Here is a 13,110-nt window from a genome sequence, read left to right as displayed (position 1 = left end):
AATCTGGGGCTCTGAGTCAAAGGCTTTGGAAAGAGTTCCCCTTTATCTCCCTCCTCTACCCCGTAGCTCCTCACATTTCCAGAAGGCTTCCCCCAAATCCCTCTCAGGTCTTAGAGAACATGGCTCTTTCTCTCCTCTTACCAAGGCCCACTGCTTCAAGAGTTAACTCCATGGACACATTGATCCCCACAATCTATTGGTCTTTGTGTATCGGAAATCACAAGATGGGATTTTCCAGCCACCCACCAGAGCAACTGAGAAGGGCTTCCTCTCATCCTCCCAAGCTACCACTCCTCCCAGAATCCGTATCTTATTTCTCACCTCCTCCACCTCTACCACTTAATTTGCTCTGCAGAGAAAGTCCCTAAGTTTTACTGGAAACCCAACTTCCATCCTAGTAGACCCTGTTGTCACAGAAGGGAATGAGCAGAGAATTGCAAGGCTAGCAGATGACTCCCCGGTTCATACAAACACACATGGGGCTTCCCTGGTGGCGCAGTGGTTGGGAGTCCACCTGCCGATGCAGGGGACACGGGTTCGTGTCCCTGTCCGGGATGATCCCACGTGCCGTGGAGCCGCTGGGCCCGTGAGCCATGGCCGCTGAGCCTGTGCGTCCGGAGCCTGTGCTCTGCAACGGGAGAGGCCGCAGCAGCGAGAGGCCCGCGTACCGCAAAAAAACAACAACAACAACAAAAAAAACACACATGGTTCTCAGAGGCATTCTTCTCAAATCCAACGGTTGTTAACTGTTATCAACAGTTACTCTAATCCAACTGTTATCAACTGTTGTTACAATTTAATGATTTTCATGGATTCATGAAATTTATTTACAACTTTTTTAAATTGGAAAGACTTTTTTATGATGGACATTTAAAAATGCATAATCTCATTATGAAATGAGATTTCATAATCTCATTTATGATTTTTTTATTTTTAGAATCGCTTTCCACATGCATACATAATTTACATAGTTCATCAGTACAGAGCATTTTGGATTATTCTGTTATTCCTTAACAATATATCTAAACCTTTCTTGTGTTCCTGGATAGTGAGTATTTATGTCCCTTAGTTTCTTTATCTTATAGTAATTGAAAGATATCTTTCAGACTTTGTCATCCATCTCTTGTGCATATATTGAAAGGAAAACAACAGTGAAACAAATTGGTTGAGATATTTCTAAGGCAGTGACTGCCACTTGGCTGACAGCAGTATAAAAATCATCCTGATGTCAGAGATGTTAAAATAAAATGGAAACGATAATACATTCCCATGGACATACCCCTTTGCATAATAGAAACATTCCCACTCTGTTGAAGCTTTTCCTCCCAGACCACCCCTTCCTTCTTTTTACCCTACAGAAATCGACTATTGTGAATTTTGTGTTTATCATGTCCTTGTTTATTTCTCCCCTTTTAGCAAATGTGTGCTAAACATGAAAGGCAACCAAGCCGATCGCAGCCAACCGGGGCTTTGTCTGCCTCTCAGTGGTCATGTGTGAGCCTTGTTTCTGAACCAGGAATGACTCTGAAGCTCCTAAAGAAGGAGAGGATCTTACTGGATGTCTTACTTAGAGTCCCTGAACTGGTGGCGGACTGGCTGTTCCTCGGTTTGCGAGCTGTCCTCCCGTCCTTTGTCAACTTTGGAGTTTCCATGGCCAGATGAGGACCAGTGGGAGGATGATTTCTGGGTCTTGTCCCCTCCTGTCCTGTGGTGGCCTTCACGTGTCCTGCGGTGATGGGAACTTTTCCTCGATGAAGACGTGTCCTTGTTTTCTTTTTTTCCTTCCAGGCTTCATCCCTGGGGTGGGAGACCTTCTGGCTTCCATCCCGTTTCGACATGTAGCCTACGGTCTGCAAGGTGGAGACCACGGGGGCTGCGACCTTCCCTTCAGCTCTTCCAGCAGCAGGCTTGCTGGTTGTGACTGCACCTGGCAACACCATGCTCATGCTGCTCTCTGGACCATCTGCCCCCGTCGAAGATGTGCTGGCAACATCCGCCAATACCAGGTTCGTGTCCTGCACCGATATGCTGGCAGCACCTGCAGTGGCCTCGCTGGATCCACTTTCTCCTGGATCCTTGATGGTGGCTCCCGCCAGGCCCATGGTCATCCCTGCTGCTGATCCTTCGGCGCTTTTCACGGCCGCAGTTGATCCATGGGGGGCACCTGCAGTGGCCTTTCTGGATCAGCTTTCTCCTGGATCCTTGATGGTGGCTCCCGCCAGGCCCATGATCATTCCTGTTGCTGATCCTTCAGCACTTTTCATGGCTCCAGTCACGTCACGAAGCTTGTGAAGCCCAGCCTCATCCTGATCCCTTTCTCTGTGGAGCTCTGTGGTCTGAGCCAAGGGGAGGAGAAACAGGTAAGATAGAGATGACGGAAAGTGAGATCAGTACTGTCCGCTCCTCTCTCATCCTGGAGCTGAGTAACTCAAGGGCTTATACTTAGAATAACCTTTGAAATCACCCAGTCTAAGCTCCCATTGGATGCAAGATCCCATCTACTGCACCCCTGTCAAACGGCCACTCCATTTTACTTGAACAGTCCCAGGGTCAGGGAAAGCACTGATACAATTCTCCATGATATACACTTTAATTTTATACCCTTGTGCTTCTCTCTCTGCAGGACAGATTCCTAGAAGTGGGGTTCCTGGTCCAAGGGATGCACACCTTCTACATTTGGGTGACTACACGGGTTGGGCTGATTTGAATCAGCATGTCGGAGTCGCGGGGAGACACAGTGAAGGAAGGACTTCCTAACTGTGAATGATGTTCCCCAACTGATGAGACTACCTGGGCTGGGGTAAGTGTTCAAGAAGAGACCAGACAATCAGGATGCTGTAGAAGGGATTACAGCCCTGGTGATGAGACCAGTGCAGCTGATATGATACCTAAGGTCTCTCTGAAATTCAGCCCTGTGGGACAAGGTGGAGAAGCACTCGGAACCTCTCCAGTGTGGTGAATCCCATAGTGATAGCTCGTTTGTCCCTGACCCTTTTCAACAATAGAAGGTATTTCCCAGGTGTGTCTCAGAGAGCACCAAAGGCTATGAAGGACCAGCTTTGCCCTGCTCTCCCAAAGCACCCTGCCCCGTGTTCTTGAGTCCCTGTAGGTTCTTCCCACTAGGATTTCGGCATCCTCTGTAGTCGCTGCATCTCCAGTTTGGAGCATCAGGGTACTGCTGTAACTGTCTACCGGTGGTCTCAGGATATAGACAAGCTTTTCCCTATAGGAAAAGAGGTCTTCTTGTGCATAGGAAGAGGTGCACAGTTTCACAAAGAAAGTACGGCCGGTAGCAAGATTCAGGCACAGCTGCCGTTTCTCACGGTTGTGGATGGAGATCTTGACAAACTTCAAGGGAAGCAGCCTGGTGAGCTCTAGGGTCTTCATGGGCTTGCAACCTCTCCCCTTGGTGATCCCGGCGCATCTGACATGCTCTTCACAGACTTTCGTTGGTCGGGCCAGCTGCATGACGTCAGGTAGTGGGAAGAGGGGGCTGGTGGATGCGACACCCACAGTCACCCTTCGGACGTGGTTGTCTAGGTCAATCAGTTCTCCTTTCTTGCTGACCTGGATAAAGTCGCTCTCAAACATGGGAGCGTACTTGAAAAGGTCATACTCTCCTCCCTCGTACAGTTGTCGTTGCAGGACCCCCATGGAGGTCCTCGACACCCCCACTGAACAGTAGCTATTGGCCGTGTAAGGAGGTAAAGTCTCACTGCTCATGGCTCTCTTCGTTCAAGACAGAGCCACCAGCCACAAATTGAGTCTCGGAGAGAGAGGGAACGAAAGCACCTCGTAACCTCCCTGCAGGACTCTGCCAGAGTCTCTTGGCCCGACCATATTTATACCGCAAGTCCTTTGTGACCCGTCACCATCACATCACACACCTCTTTGTTGAGCCTCCCAGCCCCCACCCCCTTGGGGCAGGCTCACCAGCCTCCCCTTAAACCAACCACCACGTCCATAGGGAACAGGCTGACCCTGCCAGGGTATAGGTGTGGGCAGGCTGGATCGTCTTTCTAATCAAAAGGTTGAGAAAACCCTCCTGCTTTTGTAAATATCTGGGTGGTTTCCAGTCTTGTTGTTGTTACAAATCTCCCTGCAGGGATCCTCTTCGTGCTTCTGCTGAATGATGTCCTGGGGATAAAATCCTGGAAGTGGACTGTGTACTTGCTAAGGGCTGGCATCCTATGGGGATTGTTGTTCTCTGTGCCCCCAGCGTATATAGCACAGTGCTGGCAGGAACTTAGAAAGAGTGCTACCTGTCAGATTCCCATTGGTACTGTCATTTCCAGGATATGGAGAATTTTCTCACCCATTTTCTCTTTTCAAGGAGGCTTTTATTTATATTTATATTTATATTTATATTTTTTTTACAGTTTTAGAAACTGTTTTTATTGTGAAATATAACACACCTTCATGAAAGTGCACAAACCATAAATATATAACTTAATGAGTAACAAGAAAGTGAACACCCTTGTAGCTGCCACCCAGAGCAAGAAATACAACCCTGCCAGCCCGTCTTCTGCATGCTGCCTCCCCACAAAGGTAACCCAACCTTGGCTTCTATTTTTTTTCTCTTCCTTCTTCTTTTTTATTGACGTATTGTTGATTTACAATGTTGTGTTAATTTCTCTTGTTAATTTCTGATTCAGTTTTATGTATATATATTCTTTTTCATATTCTTTTCCATTATGGTTTACCACAGGATACTGAATATAGTTCTCTGTGCTCTACAGTAATACCCTGCTGTTTATCCATCCTGTAGTTGTATCTACTAATCCCAAACTCCCAAACCTTCCCTGTCCCCATCCCCACTGAAAACCACAAGTCTCTTTTCTATGTCTGTGAGTCTTTTTCTGTTTTGCAGATATATTCATTTGGTTCGTACTTTAGAGTCCATGTATAAGTGATATCATATGGTGAGAAATGTTATTTTTTAAGTAGGCTTCCCAGGTGATCCTTATACATGTGAATGTTTGAGAACTACTGTCTTCCATTTTAAAGTTATGGCATATTGGGGCTGAAAGAGGCCCCCCAGACCTCCTAGCCCAGTGGTTTTCAAATTTGGCTGCTGGTGAGTTTTTGAAAACTCCCAGTGCTGGAGGGCTTACTCCACATAAATGTCATCAGAATCTCTGGGATTGGGGTTAGGCTATCAATTTTTTTTTCTTTTAAAGCTCCCCATGTAAATCCAACATACAACCAAGGGTAAGAATCACTGCAGCGGTCCAATCCATTGGTTTTACAGTTGGGGACCCCGTGGCTGCCCACAGAGGTACCATTACAGAGAGGCAGAGTGACCCAAGAGAGTCAGTGGCCCAGACAGGATAGGAACTCAGATTTCCTGACTGCTCGTTGGTGCTGCTTCTACCATAAAGATTGTGTCCCTTTGTTGAGCCAATGACAACCCTGATCCCCTGTGTTCTGTTTTATCCTACACAAAGTAAAATAACACCTAATGGTTTGATTTCCTTTCAAGACAGAGAGAGTTCCTGTTTTCATAAGGTGAACCTCTGACCCCAGCTATGGCCTAAAGCTCAGCCCCAGCTGCAGACTTATCCTCCCTCCACCCTAAGTGCCCTGGAGAAGCCTTGTGGGAAAACAGGCTTCTCTTTCTGGCATTGGCTATGCACATGTGACCTTTGAGCAAGCAACGAAAACCTTTTTCTGTGCTTATTTCCTTGCCTTCTACAGAGTGCACATAACCAAACCAAAGTGCTTTGCTGAGAAAAGGATTGTTTTTCAATAACATAGCCTAGTGCTAGGACAGCACAGACACCCAGTAAATACTTGATGAATTAAGTAATTAATTCAGCAATGCAAGTATACACATCACACAGTCATTTCCCCCAGCTTATCTTGTCTCCAAATTATTTACCTATTAAATCTTATTTCAAAAGATTTGCAACCTCGCAATGAAAATTTCTGTATAGTGCATCTATTTCCAGCCCTAGTGAATGGCTTAATGATACTTAATACATATCTTCTGCAACAAAATTTTGTCGAAGAAAATAATTTGAACTATCCCTTAGAATTTGATATAATAGAATTTCCTTTAGACAAGCAGTAATCATATCTTTACTTACCATGAGTCCTTTAGACTTTGTGTAAGAGGAGTGGGAAAGAAATTTAAAGGATGAGAAATAAGCTGAACCAATGAAAACATCTCTTGTGTTTTATTGATATATGAGTTGAAGTTCTAGATTTTTAAATTTAATGTGTTGCTTTCATTTTGAAAGATCATTCAATATGAGTAGAACCTACAAGTTGAACTATTCTTTTGTAATTTCTTACTTTCACTCAGTTGTACTAACATGCTTAGTTGATAGCTTTGAACCATGTGAATTTCCAATGCATGGCCAGGGTTGAAGGCCTGTGGCTGTGATGAAGACATGGTGTAGACCTTCACTGACAAATATTTATTGACATAAGCCAGGTGCTACTATGGACGCTGGGGATTCATTGTCGTCCTGAAAGAGATGCGCTCTCTGCTGTCCTGGGACACACAGTGTGGCAGAGGAGACAGCATCAAGGGGTGAATGATCGTAGATGGAGATAAGGTTGTAAAAGACAAGGGATGTGATTCTTTAAGAGTCTTTAGTTAAGAAACGTGACCCAGACCAGACAGTCAGGAAGGCATCCCCGAGGAAATGATGACTAAACTCATAGTTAACGTGAAGAGGGAAATGAGCATGGTTCAGGCAGATGGCACAGAATTTACAAAGGTCCTGTGGTTGGAACAAGCTTGAGTTTGGGGAGCCGAAAGAAAGGTTTTCAGCTGGGCAGCGTCCCAGGCTAAGATGCACGTAGGGTGGTAAAGAGTCAGCCTCAGACTAGAATCACATGGTTGTGTAATATAACCGGACTTGAAGAGTCAGTCTAAAGCTGCAGTTTGAGTCACCATGTGATCTGGATTAGGGCTTAACCAGTACAAAACATACAGCCAACTTCAGGAGTAAGTTCAAGGCCATCCAATCATTCATTTCTTTAACAAACTTACAGTGAGTTTATACTTTGTTCCATGTAGGCTAGAGGTGGTCCAGGTAAATGGAGTAGAGGTCAGTGTACAACAGTGGTTAAACCTGTCAGCTGTGGACAGACAACCTGGGACTGCATCGGGACTACAAAATGTGAGAATTTGCTCATGTCATTTAATTTTTCTAAGTTTCTATCTTCTCACCCTTTCAATGGAGGATAGTAACAGCTTTTCTAAAGGATGGTCATGAGCATCAAATGAGCCAGTGTGTAAAAAACACTTAGCTTAGTGCCAGACGCATCATAGATATCTAAGTAATATTAGCTACATGCAAACCAGCTGGAAAAAAATCAGAAAAAAATCAATCTTTGTTTCTAAGTCTGGGTTTTAGGTGCTGAGAAAACCCCCAGTGCATCTCAGGGGACAGCTGGGGAGATGAGGGGAGGTTTCCTGCCAGCTGTATCATCCACCCAGGAGACTCAGCTGGCACCTCTCTTGTCCCTTTAGACAGCTTGCCACTGGCTGGGATGGTGGCAGTGGGCCAGTCACTGAGTTTAAATAGAGTTATCTTTGCAAATTGACATAGCAATGAAATTACCAAACTGCTGTTTATCTTTCTAAATAAAAGACGGATTTTAAGTATATTATACTAAAGTAATTGAAAATCAGAAGCAGATGATGGGGGCTGCTGTGATGTCTACGCTAATGTGAGATTCCACTCTCTGGATCCCTAGTTAGGCATTGGGGGAACATAAGAGAAGAAGGTATGCTTGCAATACCCTGTGCTCAGAACTGTTAAGATGCCCTTGAATCTTAAAGTGACAGCAGCTCACCATTTGGGAAAGTTGCAGGCCCAGATTCTCTCTAGGGATGCAAATATAGCAACTTGGCTTTCAATTAAGATTCTGCTATCCCCACGATAGAGTCTTCCTAATCCTTCTTCAGAGGTGCTGGCTGGGTAATCAGTCCTTTGTGCTGCACGCTGCAGATGGCTTTGTTTAACCTGAGCTTTATTGCCAGAGCTCTCTGATGCAAGCTCATCTGCTTGGAATCCATGTGCTATCTCCTGTTGTCTGCGTGTGGGGAATTGCAATGCCTCCACGTGGGGTTGAAAGCTGGCGGAAAAGTACAGAGCTGGGAACCTTCATGGGAAATTCCAGAACTGGCTGGTCACCTGGCTTCATTGTTTTTGTCCTTTGCCTTGTCTTAGTGGTGGGTACCTTACAGTGGCCACGAGGGAGGTGGGGGTGGGCTCACCTCCCTTATAACCACATCAGCCCGCACTCCCGTCATGTCCAATCAAAATATTTTTTGCGAGATCAGACAACATAGGGCACGTTCAGGGTGGTATGGCCTTAGATTCAAAATGATATTTTTGATGTGAACAATTACAGATATTTCCTTGACCTTAAAAATGTGAAAGAAAGCAGATTCCTTTTTTTTTTTCCACTTTAAAAAAACTATTAGTCATGCACCACCCAGGTAAGATGAATGTAGCTTAAGATAAGTGTTGGGCAGATTTCCACCCTAAGTCTCTCGTGAGTCTCCTCCACTGATACCCGTTCATCCTTCTTTGTTAGCTCAACAACACCTTTTGGCTTAACCCCTAAGCATGGGTATGTAATTCTATCTGGAGATGCTGATTGTCCTCACATCCAGAGAAAACAAGCAGAAGAATGAGTATCTGTGCCAGAAGGTTGGTAACAGAATGCTGTCTGAAGAGAATGAGTAATCGAATTTTGCTTGCAGAATATTGGCAACTGAGTATTATTTGCAGAATATTGACAGTCAAGTGATGTTATTGCTGCTTTTGTGATAGAGTTTTTTATGGAGTTCTCATCTTTGGGCTTTCAGTGTGGAATTTTCACTTGAGTGAAGTCTTAGGCTAACATCATTGATGGGCAGGTGGAAGTTGCTGACTTAGGGTGCAGGTGGATTTCTCTGTCATTTCCACCTTGAGTTGAAATTCTCCTCCCTGATGTCCTCATTTAACAAGGACCTTGTGGTGACCTAGAGAATCAAGTAGGACTGTTTCTATTGGGTAACATGCAGCAGTGGGGTAATAGTCAAGATGAGACCTGGCTATCACTGCGAAATGCCCATATTACTGAAAGAAGTCAAATGATATGAGTGTTATGATCTGTGATATGGGCTGGATGCCCTCAGTGCCGAATGCAGAAGATAACATTTTTTCTTTCTTTCTTTCTTTCTTTCTTTCTTTCTTTCTTTCTTTCTTTCTTTGTTTCTCTTTCTTTCTTTCTTTCTTTGTTTGTTTCTTTCTTTCTTTCTTTCTTCCTTTCTTCCTTTCTTTCTTTTCATTGAAAAGCACTGGTAATAAAACCTGGGTTTGGTCTTTGTTCTGAGAACCCCTGAGCTGGGTAACCTTCTCTCTTTGTGCTCAGTTTGCTCACCTGTAAATGAGGTGTTGGACCATATGATCCCTAAGATTCAAATGGACCACAATGTGGCTTGGAGTCCTGAGGCCTGGGCTTGAGTCCCACATTTAACACCGACTGGGCAGGTCCCTTCTCTTCTCTGGGCCTCCGTTTCCTATAAGACAGGAAGTTTGGATAAGATGTCTTTAAGATCCCTGTCATTCTGAAGAGTAGACGGACCATCACTCTAGCAGGAAGGCAATGATCAGTTGCTGGTCTCTAAAACACAGCTGCATCATGTTGAGAATCTAATAGAACAGAGTTAACTTACGACACAGAGGATGGTTCATCCAGTTCCCCAGTAGGCACTTTTCCATTTCCTTGGACTACTTTAGACATTCTCAGAGGCTCAGGCCATGCTCGCTGCTCAGCATGGCAGAGCGAATGCAGACAAATGGGATGACATTGAGAATGCTACTTCTGCGCGCACTGGAAGATGTTTGTTTTTTTGTTTTTTTTAAACATCTTTATCGGAGTATAATTGCTTTACAATGGTGTGTTAGTTTCTGCTTTATAACAAAGTGAATCAACTATACATACGCATATATCCCCATATCTCCTCCCTCTTTCATCTCCCTCCCACCCTCCCTATCCCACCCCTCTAGGTGGTCACAAAGCACCAAGCTGATCTCTCTGTGCTCCGTGGCTGCTTCCCACTAGCTATCTATTTTACATTTAGTAGTGTATATATGTCCATGCCACTCTGTCACTTCGTCCCAGCTTCCCCTTCCCCCTCCCCATGTCCTCAAGTACATTCGCTGTGTCTGTGTCTTTATTCCTGTCCTGCCCATAGATGTTTTGAAGTTACCACGTGTTACAGGAGATGAATGTGTATAGTGGGGAGACACGACAAAAGCAACTTAGTTCGATAACAGTTCAAATGAAAAAGTTTTGGGGTGGGGTAGCAAGTTCATGTAAATGCATTACGACAGTAGTTAATGGGGTCTTAGCTAGATTCACCTGTATCAATAGGGGAGGGATGGTTACAGCTCCTTGAAGGATGGACGGGTACCCTAACTCCAAACAGATGTCCCCAGAGATGGGATTCAGTTTTGTTTGGAAGGAGGGTATTAATATAATAGGGCACATCTAGGAAGAGATCTAAGAAAGAGGGTAGGTCAAAAACACATATTCTGTAAAGAATAACTGAAGATCCTGGGACCGGGATGATAAGCTAAAAGTGATGAGGAAAGAAACCATGGTAGGGAGGGGGCATGTGACTGCTAGGAGAAGAAGGGAGAAGATTCATGTCCTTCCAGATAAAATAGTAGTCAGTTGTGAGGAGGTAAATACTGGCTGAGGAGAAGAAAAAGTGTTTCTAATTTTACAACAGTGGAAGGGATTTTTGCATTATGCACAGAGCTCCTTATCACTGGAGAGGCTCAGATAGAGGCTGGGTGGTCTATTTTCAGAGACACTGTGTTGGATGGGACATTTAGCAAGGACACTCTGTTCCAATTCTGTTCTTTTATGGTGGATGCATCATTATGATTAAGCCTTCAAGTTCTAGTTGTGATGTCTCTACTAACTTGCTATGTGACCTTGACCAGGTCATTCAAACTTTCTGGACCTCAGTTTACTGATCTGAAAAATGGAGACAATAACACCTGTCCAACAATACCCAACAATAATGTTACAGAACCTTGTGAGGATGGAATAATGCATGTGGCAGTGCTTCAAAGAACAGGAAACACTATGTGTAAATGATACATGAATGATGTCACAATTTGTCATTCCCCAGACATTGTCTTGCCTGGCAGTCTTAACAACATCATGGCTTTTAAGAGTGGGGGCTGAAGTTCTAGACTGCCTGGGTTGGAATCCCAGCTCTGCCTCTTGCTAGATATGTGATCTTTGGTAAATTATTAAACATGTTGAGCCTCAGTTGCCTGGTCTATATACTGGGGCTGATAGAGATAATATTGATTTCAGAGGGTCATCGTGAGAATTAGAGACATAATACCTGTGAAGTGATTTTCACAGGGCCTGGCACAGAGTATGCCCTGTGTAAGGTTTTGTTCCTTGCACCATTACTATTGACCTCAGCCAGTACTTAGGTCTCCTGCAGTGGATTGTGACACCAGCTGTCACAATCCACTGCAGGAGACGTCCAACTGAGTTATTGGAGTATGTTCCAGACACCTCTTGGAGGGACTTTAGCCCATCTCTGAAGGTCCAAGGCAGCAGAGAACACCCATGTACACCCCTCAAGAGAAATCTAAGCATAGCTACCAAAGTTTGTCAATTTGGCGACCCCAAATGTTTTCTTTTATGTGGAAGCTCATAACATTCCATCCTAAATGTTTCATAATTGCCTCATGAACTATTCACCTGCAACTTAATAACCTTAAATTTTATGGCATTATGGTTTTATGGGAGAAAATCATTACCAACCTGGGACCCGGCTATGAAGAGAAAGTGCTGATGTTAGCAATTTATTTTCACTATACTGTAGACGGTTTTTTCGTAACTATGAAACACAGAATATTAATAAAAGAGCCAATATAAAACTAAAAGAGGAGGAAAAAAATCCTTATGTTGCCCTTTCTAAAAAATGTAATATCAAAGCTGTGTTTGCAATATTTTTTTCCTGTTGCCAAAAAGCTGATCCACCTCCATTATAGTTGGTGTCGTTTTCTTTGGTGACACCAAAAAATTATTCTTTCTTTTCTTTCCTTATTTATCTGGCCTTTGGCCTTCCTATGCTTTTATCCACTTCTCAGTTATTTAAAAAATCTGTATTAATTAGTCATTTTTAAATTAGTATCATCCTCTCACTATCTCACACCGTCAGGATGTTAGTTTTGGAACATCCTTGGAGTTGTCTAAGCAGGGCATACAGTAATACAGTGGAAAAAGCAGTGATTGAAGATTGAGTCTCGGTCTAGACTATCACTTAATTGATGCATAAAGTTAGCAATTCAATTACATTTTCTCAGCGTCAGTTTCCTTATAGATAAGATGGGAAATCCTGAGACGGTCAAGGAATATAATAGGTGAGGCAGCCTTTTAAAGAACTGAGCACTACATACTTGCAAGGAGCTGTCCTAGCAATACAGGGAAGGCAAGGCTGGGTGTTGAAATCACTGAATCCAGTGGAGGATTGAATAGGAAGATCCAAAGGGAAAGCTGGTCCGTATCAAGCTGGCAGAGAATCCAACTTCTTTCTTCAAGTTTGAGTTTTTGCTAGGAGCAGAAAAGAATAAAGGAAGACCTTTTGGTCCTCTAATAGCAGCTAGGGGTGCAACTGTTATTAAAACCCTTTTATTGAAAACCACAGGGTATGTGTGCACTTCTTAGAAACAAGGACAGTGGAAAGACAGCAAAAATTAGGGAAGGTCTATTCCAGTGCCCCCCTTTTACAAATGGGACAACTGAGACCTAGTGAGGAGGTAGATTTGGATCATGGTTCTGTGGTGGGTTAGAAGCAGACACTGGGACCTAGTTCTTTGATTTCTAATACTCGGTACTTGTCTGCCCCAGAAAGGGCTACGAATGTACTATAAGTAGGGGCCTGTGGAATGGAGGGCAGGGGGTTACTAATCAAAGCAGAACAGGGCAGACGTTGGGCAGGGTCGGGGCTGAAGAAGAGCTGAGAAATGCGATTCTGCTGTAGGCAAAATGAGCACCACCCACAAGCCAAGCTTAGGAATCAGCAGGGCGTTTTTGGGGTCTGGCTAGGCCTTAGTCACCCAA

The 13,110-nt window shown here is 44.1% G+C and overlaps 1 pseudogene across 1 annotated transcript; it reads right to left on the bottom strand.

Annotated features, from left to right (window-relative positions):
• Nucleotides 1–1,481: 1,481 nt before the first annotated feature.
• On the bottom strand, nt 1,482–8,272 carry LOC307051196 (Golgi-associated RAB2 interactor protein 3-like; annotated as a pseudogene). The gene is made up of 4 exons: nt 8,237–8,272; nt 3,121–3,729; nt 2,258–2,336; nt 1,482–2,164 (listed from the first exon to the last, which is right to left on the bottom strand). The product of its transcript is annotated as a Golgi-associated RAB2 interactor protein 3-like (transcript).
• Nucleotides 8,273–13,110: the final 4,838 nt, after the last annotated feature.

The sequence above is a fragment of the Hyperoodon ampullatus genome (genome assembly GCF_949752795.1).
Source record: "Hyperoodon ampullatus genome assembly, chromosome: 4".
In the NCBI taxonomy this organism is placed as follows: Eukaryota; Metazoa; Chordata; class Mammalia; order Artiodactyla; family Ziphiidae; genus Hyperoodon; species Hyperoodon ampullatus.
Note: the sequence above shows the minus strand (reverse complement) of the source record. Positions and strands in the feature narration are given on the sequence as shown.